A 12244-nucleotide genomic window follows, 5' to 3' on the forward strand; every position below is an offset into this window, starting at 1 on the left:
GTAAGAATTCTCCCATCAGGTGGGCAACTTCACGTCAGATGTTGCCACTGTCATCAAGGAGATGCTCTAAAATTAATCACTAATTAATTTTAATATAATTAAAGCTGGATGAATGCAAGTCATTGTTATTAAAACAAGGACATTGAATCATTACAGCATTCTGTCCAGAGGTAACAAGTGGACTGAGGAGAACATGAGCTGTAAATATATTTAAATATAGCTCTACACATGCAGTAGTAGGGAAGGTAAAAACAGAATATGAAATAAACATTAGGCATCAACTCGGAGCTCACTGTCAAGAGTACGCCCAAGCTTCTAACCACAGAGTTCAGCTGAAGGTAACTATCTGTCAAATGTAATCTGTGCAAGTGAATATGCTTAAGCTGGTGCTATGAATCAACCAAAATTGCTTTGGTCTTATTGACATTCAATTGCAAGCGGTTGCAGCTCATCCAGCCCAACAGGCAGCCTGACAACACCCCGAGTGCCCTCAGTGACAGAAGGCTTTAAATAGAGAGGCAACTATCATCGAAATACACATGGAACTAAACTTTATGAGCCTTCAGAGCATCTTCTGGAATTGGTCGGTCACTCACCAGCTGGTCACAGACGCCCCGAGATCTCATCTCCTTCCCCCTAACATCTGCCAGCTTGCTCAGTTAACAAACCATTCTTAATGTTTAAAAAAAAATAAATAGAGATTTGATTGGCAGGTGAAGCCCTCTTGGATTAGTATGAGTTTCTGTTGCATTGTGCTTAACCCCACTTCTTCACTTAGCACATCTCCCTTTTATCTTTCCTACCTTTGGAGACTTGCCCCCAATACATCTTAATAAATAATAACCGGGCACGCACGAAGAAATCCAGAGGGTCAACGTGAGACAATGCCTCGCGGATATGTTTTTGATACGTATTGAGTTTGCATAAGCACTGCATTACACCAACAAGAGCATAAGGTGAGCGAGGTTCAGGGACTTGCTTAGAGCTGTTCCCCCTGGGCACTGTGACCTCTCAGGCAGGTTCTGCTGGCGCCCGTGCCCTTTTGTTCTGGGTCTTAATCCTGCGGTGAACAAAATCCTGGCCCATTCCTTTTCTGTCGGTGCGTATCTTCAACCAAGAAAAAAATGTGCAGACGTCCCGGCTGCTTGTGACATCCTGCTCCCCTCTGCTGAACACCCCCATCTCCCCATGCCTCAGCTGTCTCACCTGCGCCCTCTACACAGGGTCCTCATAAAATGACATGTGGGAAACCTTTGACGCAGTAGGAAACCAACAGACGCGGACGGGTAGAAGGATACCTTAATTTTTTCAGTGTTATATAAGGGCTGTCCTGTCCCTATAAGAATTGCCATCTAACAGAAATTGCACATTTAAGGACAAGTCCTTACAGGACATATGGACAAGTACGTAACTTTTTACTTTATATTAAAAAAGAGAACGAAAATCCACTTATAGTACAGCAGTTTCCTGAACTCTCATGCTCGTTCCTTCTTCAGGAACCTTCTTCACCTTCTCACATGGGACCTTCATCACTTCCCTCAAGACTGGCCTTGACCTATCAGGCCGCATGGAAATACATGGCAGTGCAGAGCTAACTTTGAAAAGAGAAGGGTGGTAGACAAAAGGGTATATGCCCTGAGGACGTGCTATGCTTAGAACCACGTACAATATGCACAGAAGAGACTGGTAGAAATTACATGAATACTACAGCAAAATTATCAGAAGGGCTTGGCTGGGTTCCTCTTTCCTTTTTCCTTACTTATTTTTTAAGTATTCTGAGGCATTGGTTCTGATCGGCTTTGCCTTGTATAACACCTGCAGTAAGTACACTGCTTGAACACTCGAACCACCTGATCTCACATCCCAACACTGTGCCACCTGCAAAACAGTGCCGAGACTTCTGCAAGATCATTCCCCTTTTTAAGAACCTATGTACTGAAATCCTATTTTCATATAACTGAGACTCGTTCTCTCATGCCTACTATTTCTGATGCTGACAATTCTATGTACTTTCTCTGAAGAGGAATTTTTAACAATCAACTTTAACTCATATCATTTCTAAGCCGAAATATATGTAGCCAATTCAGAATACTTATTAGCCATCCTTAGAAACTGCATAAACCATTTTAGGATTCCATTTATGTCCCTACTATTCTTGCCTTATGTTTTGATAAACTGCTATCAATTAAAAATGGTGAACCTTATATCCAAGCCTTTCCTCCACAGGTGTGCGCCGTGACAGCCTGTGCATCTCCAAAACAGACAGAGAGAAAGAAGAAAGGAAAAAAATACTGTGCAAAGTATAAAGAAATAGTACAGAAAAGGGTGAAACCCCGAAGCAGTTTTCCTAACAAAGGGCGGTTCGGCCCCCCAAGGGGAATCCTGGTTGCCCCCAGGGTGGCGGGGGACGGAGGGAACCGGAGGTGGGGGAGGCTTGCTGCTTGCGTCTAGTGGGCGGAGGCCAGGGATGCTGCTAAGCACCCTACAAGGCACAAGGCACAGGAAAGCCTCCACACGGAGAGCGATCCTGCCTCAAAGGTCAGCGATGCGGAGATTGAGAACTCCCGTCCCCAGCCATTCACCTATTCAACAATGTGACATATGCTAACAAAAAAAACGTGAGCACAAAGAAAAGAAAAACTCGGCGTGATGTCGAGGCACTCCCCTCATTCTGTTTCAGCGCTGCCACAGCTATGCATACACGCTCGTAGGTTAGGTTTTTTCCCAATATCCAGAAGCAGTAACGGTACTTTCTGTACCGCTGTTCTACAAAGGCGTGAGATGGCACCAGTGTAGAAAACACATTAAACGTTTTTAGTAGTAAGAATCTTAATGTGACTTAATGACATACAAAAACAAGTCAGAAAGCAAGGAAACCTGAAACCAAAGACTGCCCGCAAAGGGACATGCTCTGGTTTTTATTTTGTGGACTGATAATCAAGCTTAACATATTTTTATTTATGCTAAATCTAAAATTCCACGTGTATTTTCTGTGATGCTGTTTGAAATAGTATCTAAAATGTGTATTTATTCGTATAAGTAATATACTTATGGGAGCTCGAACTACACTTTCAAAAATTAAGTCACCTATAACTAATGCTCAGTTACACTAGTGTAAGTGATTTAGCACAGTATATTTAATAGGTTGCAACAAAAATTAACAACAGCTCATAATTACAGATGCTAATTTGGATAAGCTCTTACTAATTAATAGAAGAATTTATCCTTGGTATTTATTTTAAACATGATCAAGCATTGCTTATTATTTTAATCACTACATGAACCAGTTACACATGGTACAAATGAACATCGAGCTACATAGAGTAACACAAGAGGCTCCCTGTGACGAGCTCTGCAAACAGTGGCGACTGCTGTGGCATCGTAACAGCTCTATTTTTCCCCCATTTACAAATCAGACGGAGGCCAAGGTGACGGTAATTGTAACGCGGAAAGAGACAAGTCTTGAGGGTTCACAAGGATCTTTTCAACACTGAAAGTTGCTTCGAAAAGACATGCCTGCCAAAATTAATTGAACCAACATGTAAAAGAGTGCAAATTGCATGATCTCCCCGAGCTCCATTCTTGTGTTTAATTTGAAACATTAGCAATTTCTCTTTCCCCTGAAGTGTTCACGGTCCCATAAATTAGTGGCAATATTGACACGTTGATGCCAAGTTAAATGTTGCCCGTGCATCATGGCCTCTACTTCTAATTGAGAATTAATCTCCTGCTTGCCCACACGAACGGCACACCTCTCTGCCAATGGCTGCAGCGGCCGTGACCACGGACAGTACAAAACACGCCTTGCTGGCCTACGTCATCACTCTGCAGCTATGCCACGTGGTCGGTGGTTCAGAAACAGCTTCAAGCCACCTTCAACCTCATTTTTGGCAGAAGAGTTGCCAGAAATCGTTAAGAAGGTCTGCAATCATGCACAGGTTTTTAATAAGCACTTCACAGTTAGCCAACGCGCCTGAGCACGGCCGCAAATGATGCTGGATTTTTACGTGTAACGCCGACTGTGTCTAGCTTTGTCAGAATTGACTTTATCGTACTTGACCAGTGTATCTTCTCCTTCTTCCGACATCCAATTCATTTTATAAAGGATTCTTCCTCACTGCTCACCACTTTAGCCAATGTGTTTTAGACGTAATGATGGGTTTATAACATCACCTATTAGAAAATGGTAGACAAGGTCCTATTTAAAACACGGTGACTTCTGGCTCTGATCACAATGGAACAGCCCAATTTCCCCCACATCCTCCTTCTACTATTAAGAATCTGTGGACACAACGCAGCAAACAATACAGGACTATGCTTCAAGGTGGGAAGACAAGGGGGGAAAAACGGGTAGGGACCTCAGGATAAGAGGAACAACATGGCCGTAAATCCCTCAGGTTTTCTTACCACCACCCGTGTATCCTCGACAGAGCATTCCAGAGCATCTATCCCGAAACTGCACAGGAAAGTGTCACAAAAAGTCCACTTCTCCTACATAAAGGACCAGGGAGAGAGCGGCAAACACAGACCACCTCTCTGGCAGTATCAGCCCAACTCCAGCCCAACACTACTGGAGAACCCTGCCCGCCCCCGCCCCACGGTCCTAGCCAAGCCCAGCGGGTGCCAATGACTCGCCGCCCCCTCCCACCCAGCAGAGTGACCTGCAGCAGGAACCTCTGACTCCCCTGCACAGGGCGACGACTGGGCCCCTCCCCCTGGCAAAAGCAGGCAGTGCCCCGTCTCCACAGAGGGCACGGCTGGCGCGCCGGACTGGGCACCTGCCTTCTACCCTCCGCTCGGGGGAGGGAGGCGAGACTCCCACTGAGCGCGAAGGGCGACTGTGGTGGCCCGGAGTCACGCTTGATTCCCATCCCCTGCTCAACATGGGGGGCGGCACCTGGACCCCTCTTCCAAAGTAGCTTTGTCAGCAACAGAATTCACCAAAATAAGACTACATCCTGGGGCATTAATAATAATTTAAAACTTCCATACATTTTAAAAATCTGAAATCATACAGAACGTATTTTCTGACCTCAATGGAGTCAAACTGAAAACCAGTAACAGAAATATAAGCCTAAAAGTCTTCAAATGCTTGGGAGGGAAATGATACACTTCTTATTAATCCCTGAGCCAACAAGAAATTCTCAAAGGAAATAAAAATACATAAACCCAAGTGAAAATATAACATGTTAAAATATGTGGGAGACAGCCAAAAGAGTGTGAAGAAATTTACAGCACTGAACTATACACTAAATTGAATTACACATGAAGTTACAGCACAGACGTAAACCCCATGCTTACATTAGAATAAAGGAAATATCTGAAACATTAATCTAAGTTCCAACCTCAAGAGTCAGGAAAATAGTGGGGCAAAATAAGCCCAACAAGCATAGAAAAGGAAATAAATATAAAGACAGAAACTGACAAAAATTTTAAAATAGGAAAACCAAAGAAATATTCAAGAGAACAAATATTTTGTTCCTCAAAAACATCAATAAGATGGAAAAACCTCCAGCAAGACCAACAAATATAAGAAGAGAAAAGGCAGGTTACTAACATCAGGAACAAAATGGGATATTATTTTAGATCCTGTGACCAATAAAATGATAATAAAGATAATATGAATATTATAGTCACAAAATCAACAACATAGAGGAAATAAACCAATTCCCTGGAAACCATAAACCACCTAAAGTCAACCCCCCCCAAAAAATAGATAATCTGAATCTTCTTATATTAATTAAAGAAATCAAATTTAATTTATCATCTCCAAAAATGAGATCTCCAGGGACAGGAAGCTTCACTGGAAACCTAGAGAATTCTACCAAACATTTAAAATGAATTAACATCAATGTTTCGTAATCTATTCAAGAAAACAGAATAGGAGGGAACCCGCTCCAACTCATTTTATGAGGATAGCATTAAACTAATACCAAAAGACAGTACTAGAAAGAATAATTACAGATCAATATATCACATGAAGATTAGATGTAAAAATTCTCAGAGAATATTAGCAAAGCATATTGAGCAATATATAAAAGGAATTATCCCTAATGGCCAAGAGGGACTTATTGCAGGTATGTAAGGTTGGTCCAATATTTGAAAAATCAGTTAAATCAAGCACATTAACAGGCTAAAGAAAATGTATATATTTGTGTCAACTGATGCAGAAAAGACCTTTAACAAAACCAAACGCTCATCATAATAAAAAAAAACTCTCAGTAAATTATTAATAGAGGGCAATTTCTTCAACTTTAGAAAGTGCACTTACATTATAAAAAATATCTACAGCTGGCATAGTATTTAATGGTGGGACCTAAAGGTTTCCCCTTAGATCGGAAATGCTACAAAGATGTTTGGTCTTAGGACTCTCATTCAAACACAGTACAGGGCATTCCTGCTACTACAATAAGGAAAAGAGACACACAGAGATTGGGAAGAAATTCAACAGAAAATCCCAACAATTGACAAAAGAACTTCCAAAACTAATAAGTTAGTTTAGCAAGGAATCAAAATTATAGGATCTACCCCAAAATATAATATTTCTATATACTAACAACAAACATTTGGAAATCAAAATTTAAAACACAAGACCAATTTCAATCACTCCAAAGAAAATGAAGCACTTAGTAAACTTAGCAGAACATGTACAGGATCTAAATGGTGAAAATGACAAAATGCCAATAAAAGAAATCAAAAGAGCCCTAAGTAAATGGACATATTTTCCATGTTCCTATATTGGAAGACTCAACAGAGTCTTGTCAGTCGATGCTGACAGATTTCATGGGTTTCTTATCACAACTCCGAGGAGATATTCTGTAGATACAGGCAAACACTAAACATGCAGCATCATATGAACCAACCATTGCATTCCTGGGCACTTATCCCAGAGGGTAAAAACTTAGGTTAACAAAACCTGCCTACAAATGTTTATATTAGCTTTATTTGTATCCCTCAAAAACTGGAAATGACCCAGATGTCCCTCAAAGGGCGAACTTTTAAATGGGTGCTGGTACATCTATCTGTACCAGGGACTACCACTCAGCGATAAAAAAAAAAAAGAAAGAAAAGAAAAGAAAAAGAAATAACTACTGATAGACCCAGCAATTTAGAAGAATCTCCATGAAAGCATATTGAGTGGGAGGGAGGGGTAAACCAACCTCAAAGTTTTTTACCTATCGTGTGATTCCATGTATAGAGCATTTTGAAAAGACAGAATTTTAGGAACCAAGAGCAGATGAATGATTGCCAGAAGTCAGAGGCTCGGGGCTGCTGTGGAGAGAGGAACCGGTGGGCGTGGGCGCAACAGGGCAACAGCGGCACCTTGCGCACTGGGACCGCTCCGCAGCTGCGCCCTGATGGACGCACAAAGCTGCACATGATGGACGCACAAAGCTGCACATGATGGACAATGTCAATACACGGCTGTGGTCCTGCCAGGGTTTCTCAAGATGTTACAAACGGGTAAGAGATCCAAGGGATGTCTCAGTATTATGTCTCACGAGGGTCTCTGAATCTAAATTTATCTAAAATATGTTTAATTAAAAATAAAGCACAAGCACTGTCCCTACTGGACCAACCCAGTAATACTCCCAGTTTTAAAGTTTCTGGGGTCTGGCTTCCCCCTAGTATTTGTAAGGGCCTCTTCCCACACTTCGAGGCGCTCTACCTGGGGTTTGCAGGTATTTGGGGGGATACATTATAATGTGCGCCATTCGCCCCAGAATGCATTTCCTCAGAATTTACCTAGTTTGCTGCTCCCTCCTTTGTTTTTTTTTGTTTGTTTGTTTGTTTTTGTTTTTTTTTTTCGTTTTACGTACCTTATGTTCAACCGAAACATCAAACCCAACTCCTTTCTCTAAATGGCCTAAAGTGCTCACACACTCGAAATGGCTACATGTAACAGACCTGGGCCAACCAGTTAGAATAACATAAGGGATTTGCATCCCAGAAAACACACACCTTAATATTACGTACTACACACTCAGAATTTAAACTTTTTGGTGAATTCTGCCACTGTGGCACGGGTTGCATCTCTTCCTCAGGACTGTGGACTCTGCCTGCTCCCCCTAAATTCAAATGCCTCTGTGTCCCTGTCCCCCCTTCCTTTCTCTCCTCCCAAGATTGGCTGGGTACAAACAGAAGGCTTTGCAAAACAATGTGTAACACGTATAGTTAAAAGTAACGACAGTTATAAGAGAAACGACAGGGCCTGGGATTTTCAGGAAGTGGAGGTGAGGGTGACGCCCTGACGGGAATCCAGGGCACAGCGCTTACAGGCAGCTGCGCGGACGTCCTATGTTCCCTCAATCAATAGAGACGTGGGGACACCTTTATAAAGTGTGCACGTGGGCATACACTCCAGAGATTAACTGAGAGACTCGGTTTATCTATTTGAACAAATGTTGGCTAAATTGCATTTTTTTCCTCCAGAACTATCAATAATTTTCCTTTTTCAGATTGAATACATAAATCAAAAGAACATATTTCATGAACACTATGATTATGAACCTCCTATTCTTCACCTATCGATTTCTAAAACTTTATTTACCCAAGTATTTTTTTCCTTCACTGTATCGCTTTAGAACTGCTCTTTTTTATGTTATTGTAGCTAGAATCATCTGTGGCTCTAGAATTTTGGGGTATCGAGGAGCCCTCAAAAATAGCATAGAAAATGCAAACAACCTCATTGCTAAGCCTTTTCTTGCTCCCACAGTTGCAGGATTTCATTAACTTCTAATTACAGTAATTGTTTTACTATAATGGCAGCATAATTACTATAGGGTTACTATACTAATGATTCTTGGTGCTCTTTTTCCTATGAAATGTGTGGATCTGCTTACGGGATAACTGTATTTTCATGGGAAACTCTGAGGTTTTACTTTTAAATAATATGCAATTGAGCATAATATACTTCTAAGCTATTGTTTCTACCAATCCATAAGAAACTTCTCAAGCAAAATCTCTTCCATATTCCAAACCATTTTTAAAAAGGAAACCAAGAGAGATCTCTTTAATAACTATAGCATGTGCTGATTCAATATAAAAACTAAGCTTAAAAAAAATCTGCTAATACTGTCACTGTTCCCTGCTTGATAATAAAAAGACTGAATTGATTTTTTCCAGTTTTAGGACCAAAAAAAGGCAACATAACGAATTTCAGCTTGATATAATTTGAAATAGCCAATATATTAAACCCGAAAGTGAAATTTAAATTGGCAATTGTGTCAGATTCAAGTCCCTGAATGAATATTAATTTAAAACTAATCATATTCCAACAGGTTAAAGCTTCAAAATGCTAGTTCTTGAATAAAAGCTTTTAGATCCATTACTATGACACTGGACTTTTTTGTGTAGGAAATCAGGTTTCCAATGTTCAGCATGCCTGGCTCTTCCCGGCACCTACTTTTTGCCCAAGGATTTTAATTATTTAAGTATCTTTTTTTCCAAATTCTGATTTTACTAAAGAAGCCTGATATTGAGTGAACTGTCTGAGGTAAGGTAAAAGGTCACATCTGTCCATTAATTTTATGTCACCATGTCCTGTAAGTTAAATTCTGGTGTCTGAGCCAACTTCTTGAGCAAAGACATATGTTTTGTTCTTTACACACATACACGGCATATAAATTAATTGATTTGTAGCCGTATTGGAGGATAAGTAAAAACATGCATATACATTAATTACAGACTCGCAAATCAAAATTTGACTACATAAGACTATCAATTATGTACTCTATCCTACACCTAGCAATAATGAAAGTCCCTAATCCCAAAATCAAACAGAATTTGGACATGCTACATAATAATGCAACAGTAAGTGACATTTTATATGAAAATATATCCTTTGCCCACTTGCAAGCTGCTTTTGCCCACAAAATCTGCCCCCAAAACATCTGTCAACCCCAGACAGCATGAGCAAGCAGAGAAAAGACAAGTCTGGTGTCAGCCCGGGAGCTCACTCTGTCCCTTGCGACCCAGACGACCTTGCACGACAGCGTTCCACACTGTGATGAACTGTGCCTCACTTCACAGTCCACTCGCTCTGTTACACAGAATTCCAGGAGGCCTCTCTGTGTTCGTCCAGGCCAATCCTCTTACGACGTAAGCACAGAAACTGAGTCAAGTGCAGCTGTTAAGACTACCCAGCATCCGAACCCAAATCAGATTCCCCTATTCGGAATCTCTTGCCCTTCCCTCTACTTTTTATAAAAGCTTGTCAGGAATGAGCACATTCCCTGTTAAACCTCTATCAAATGATTGCTATAAATTTCATAATATCTTACAAGTATTCAGACAGGTGTCCACTAAAGGAACCCTATGCCAATCTCCAATTTAGAGAAAATAATCACTCTCCCATTTTTATTTGAATGAAGCCAGATTTTCATAATGCTGGGTGCCCCTGAATCTATCAATAAATGCCAGATGAATAAATGACTCCTCTGCATGGTTTTTCTAATGTTTCTGATTGTTTAGTTCTGTAGTTTTAACATGAAATATAGAATACAGGGTAGGGGAGGGGGACCTAGGGGAAATTAATAAATAAAAGAAGTGTACAAATTGGAAAGGACAAGTTTTCTCTTGATAGTCAAACAGTTACGAAATAAAGCAGTCTCATCAAATCATAGGGACTTTAACCTTTTCTCGAAAGAAGGGTAAGATTTAAAGATTCATAAAGAAATTTTGCCTCAATGAGGAAAGGACTCAGAAGTGACAGGTATTGAAAAGATAGCGCTGATTCCAACAGGCACTCTAAGAGCGTTTCCCTCCCAGGAGGGTGATCCAGTTGCGGGCACCTCTTCACACTGGGTTCTCAGTGTTCTCCCCGAAGCGCTTGATGCACCGCCGCCAACACAAGACGCAGGTTCCCAGGGAAGGCCACGCAGGGGCAACTCGAAGGAGCTGCTCTTACCGTGGCTGCTCCCAAAACAGGAAATCATGGTGATCTGACATCTTCTGCAGATGCCCTTTCTTTGGCAGTTTCTATTTGCACATTTTTAACGTTATAACCCAATCCCGTTGCACTAGTCTACGGCTAGAACGGACAATTTTGAGAGAGGACAAATTAGGCCCCTATCTGCTAACTATGGCACAAACGAGACGTGAGCTCTGACCAACCGAACCCGTCTCTTCTATCGTCACGGCCTGGTATCAGACATGACCAGCCCTTTTATAGGTTCTTTCAATGTTGGTGGCATAGAAATATTGCTCCCTGCCAGGTGCATTTGCTAAACTCATATCCTAACGAAAAGCTGAGTGGATAAGGCATAAAATGCTGATTGCATATCACTTTGCCAATGCCGTCCCACAGAAATCGATCACGGTTACCTCTCTGCATTTCTATTTTACATGTTCTTCCCAAGGCTTTTCATGCACTGCTATGCAAATATATAGCACAATTTCAGTTACAATCAGGCACAACAAAGATACGTACAAAGTGTATTTAAATCATCAAGAACAATTTCCATGCTGAAATAGGCTCTAAAACCCAAGCCACAATCCTCGAGAGCCTCCAAGGAAGTCCACTTCCTTGGTGAGAAAGCAAAGGTTATTTTCCTAACATGAATGTGGATACAAATGTCGCCTGGTGCAAATGGGGTTCACAAGGGTGGCTGTCTGGATGTCTCCATGAGATCACAGACTGAGAACTGCAGGCAGTACCTCTGGTAGGAAAGGCAAGGGTGAGTCTGGCTGCACTGGGCCATTTCAGTGCCCTAAAGACACAAAAGGATAAACCGTGCCTATTCCCGGGAACCGTAAAATAACAGACATCTCAGTTATCTCCGCCTTCAGCAGCTCCTAAGGTTCATGCAAACCGTGGGTGACAACCGAAGCAATAATATAACACCTCTTGAGTGTCTGAGGTGTAAAGTTCATTAGTTCTAAGGTCGGCACTTTAATGCAACAGCCAAACTGCATGCACATCATCACATGCTACCTGCCAAAGGCGGCTGTAAAAACCAGGCAGGGCTTTCACATGGCCGTGACTAGTGACGTTACTTCTGGACACCAGGACAGCCCTCACGCATTTCTGAACAAAACAAAACATACCAACCAAATGCCACAAACATTTCAAGCGGATATTATTACCCCAGGTCGCACTGTCCTGAGCTTTGGTGGGATTTTTCACAGCAGTTTTGAGGGGGACAGTGCTGGTATATCATGAGGTGTATCATTAGGTCTTTTAAATCTTGATTTTTGAGGTGCGTCACTTACACATGCTTAAAATCTAAAAGACCCCGCTTCA

At 41.5% G+C, this 12244-nt stretch overlaps 1 protein-coding gene across 1 annotated transcript in view; it reads right to left on the minus strand.

Moving 5' to 3' along the window:
- The window catches only part of USH2A (usherin), a 474416-nt gene that overhangs the window by 457981 nt on the left and 4191 nt on the right, over positions 1-12244 (minus strand).

This window comes from Pteronotus mesoamericanus, unplaced genomic scaffold (genome assembly GCF_021234165.1).
Source record: "Pteronotus mesoamericanus isolate MK-2021 breed Mesoamerican mustached bat unplaced genomic scaffold, CSHL_Meso_final contig_347, whole genome shotgun sequence".
Taxonomy (NCBI): domain Eukaryota; kingdom Metazoa; phylum Chordata; class Mammalia; order Chiroptera; family Mormoopidae; genus Pteronotus; species Pteronotus mesoamericanus.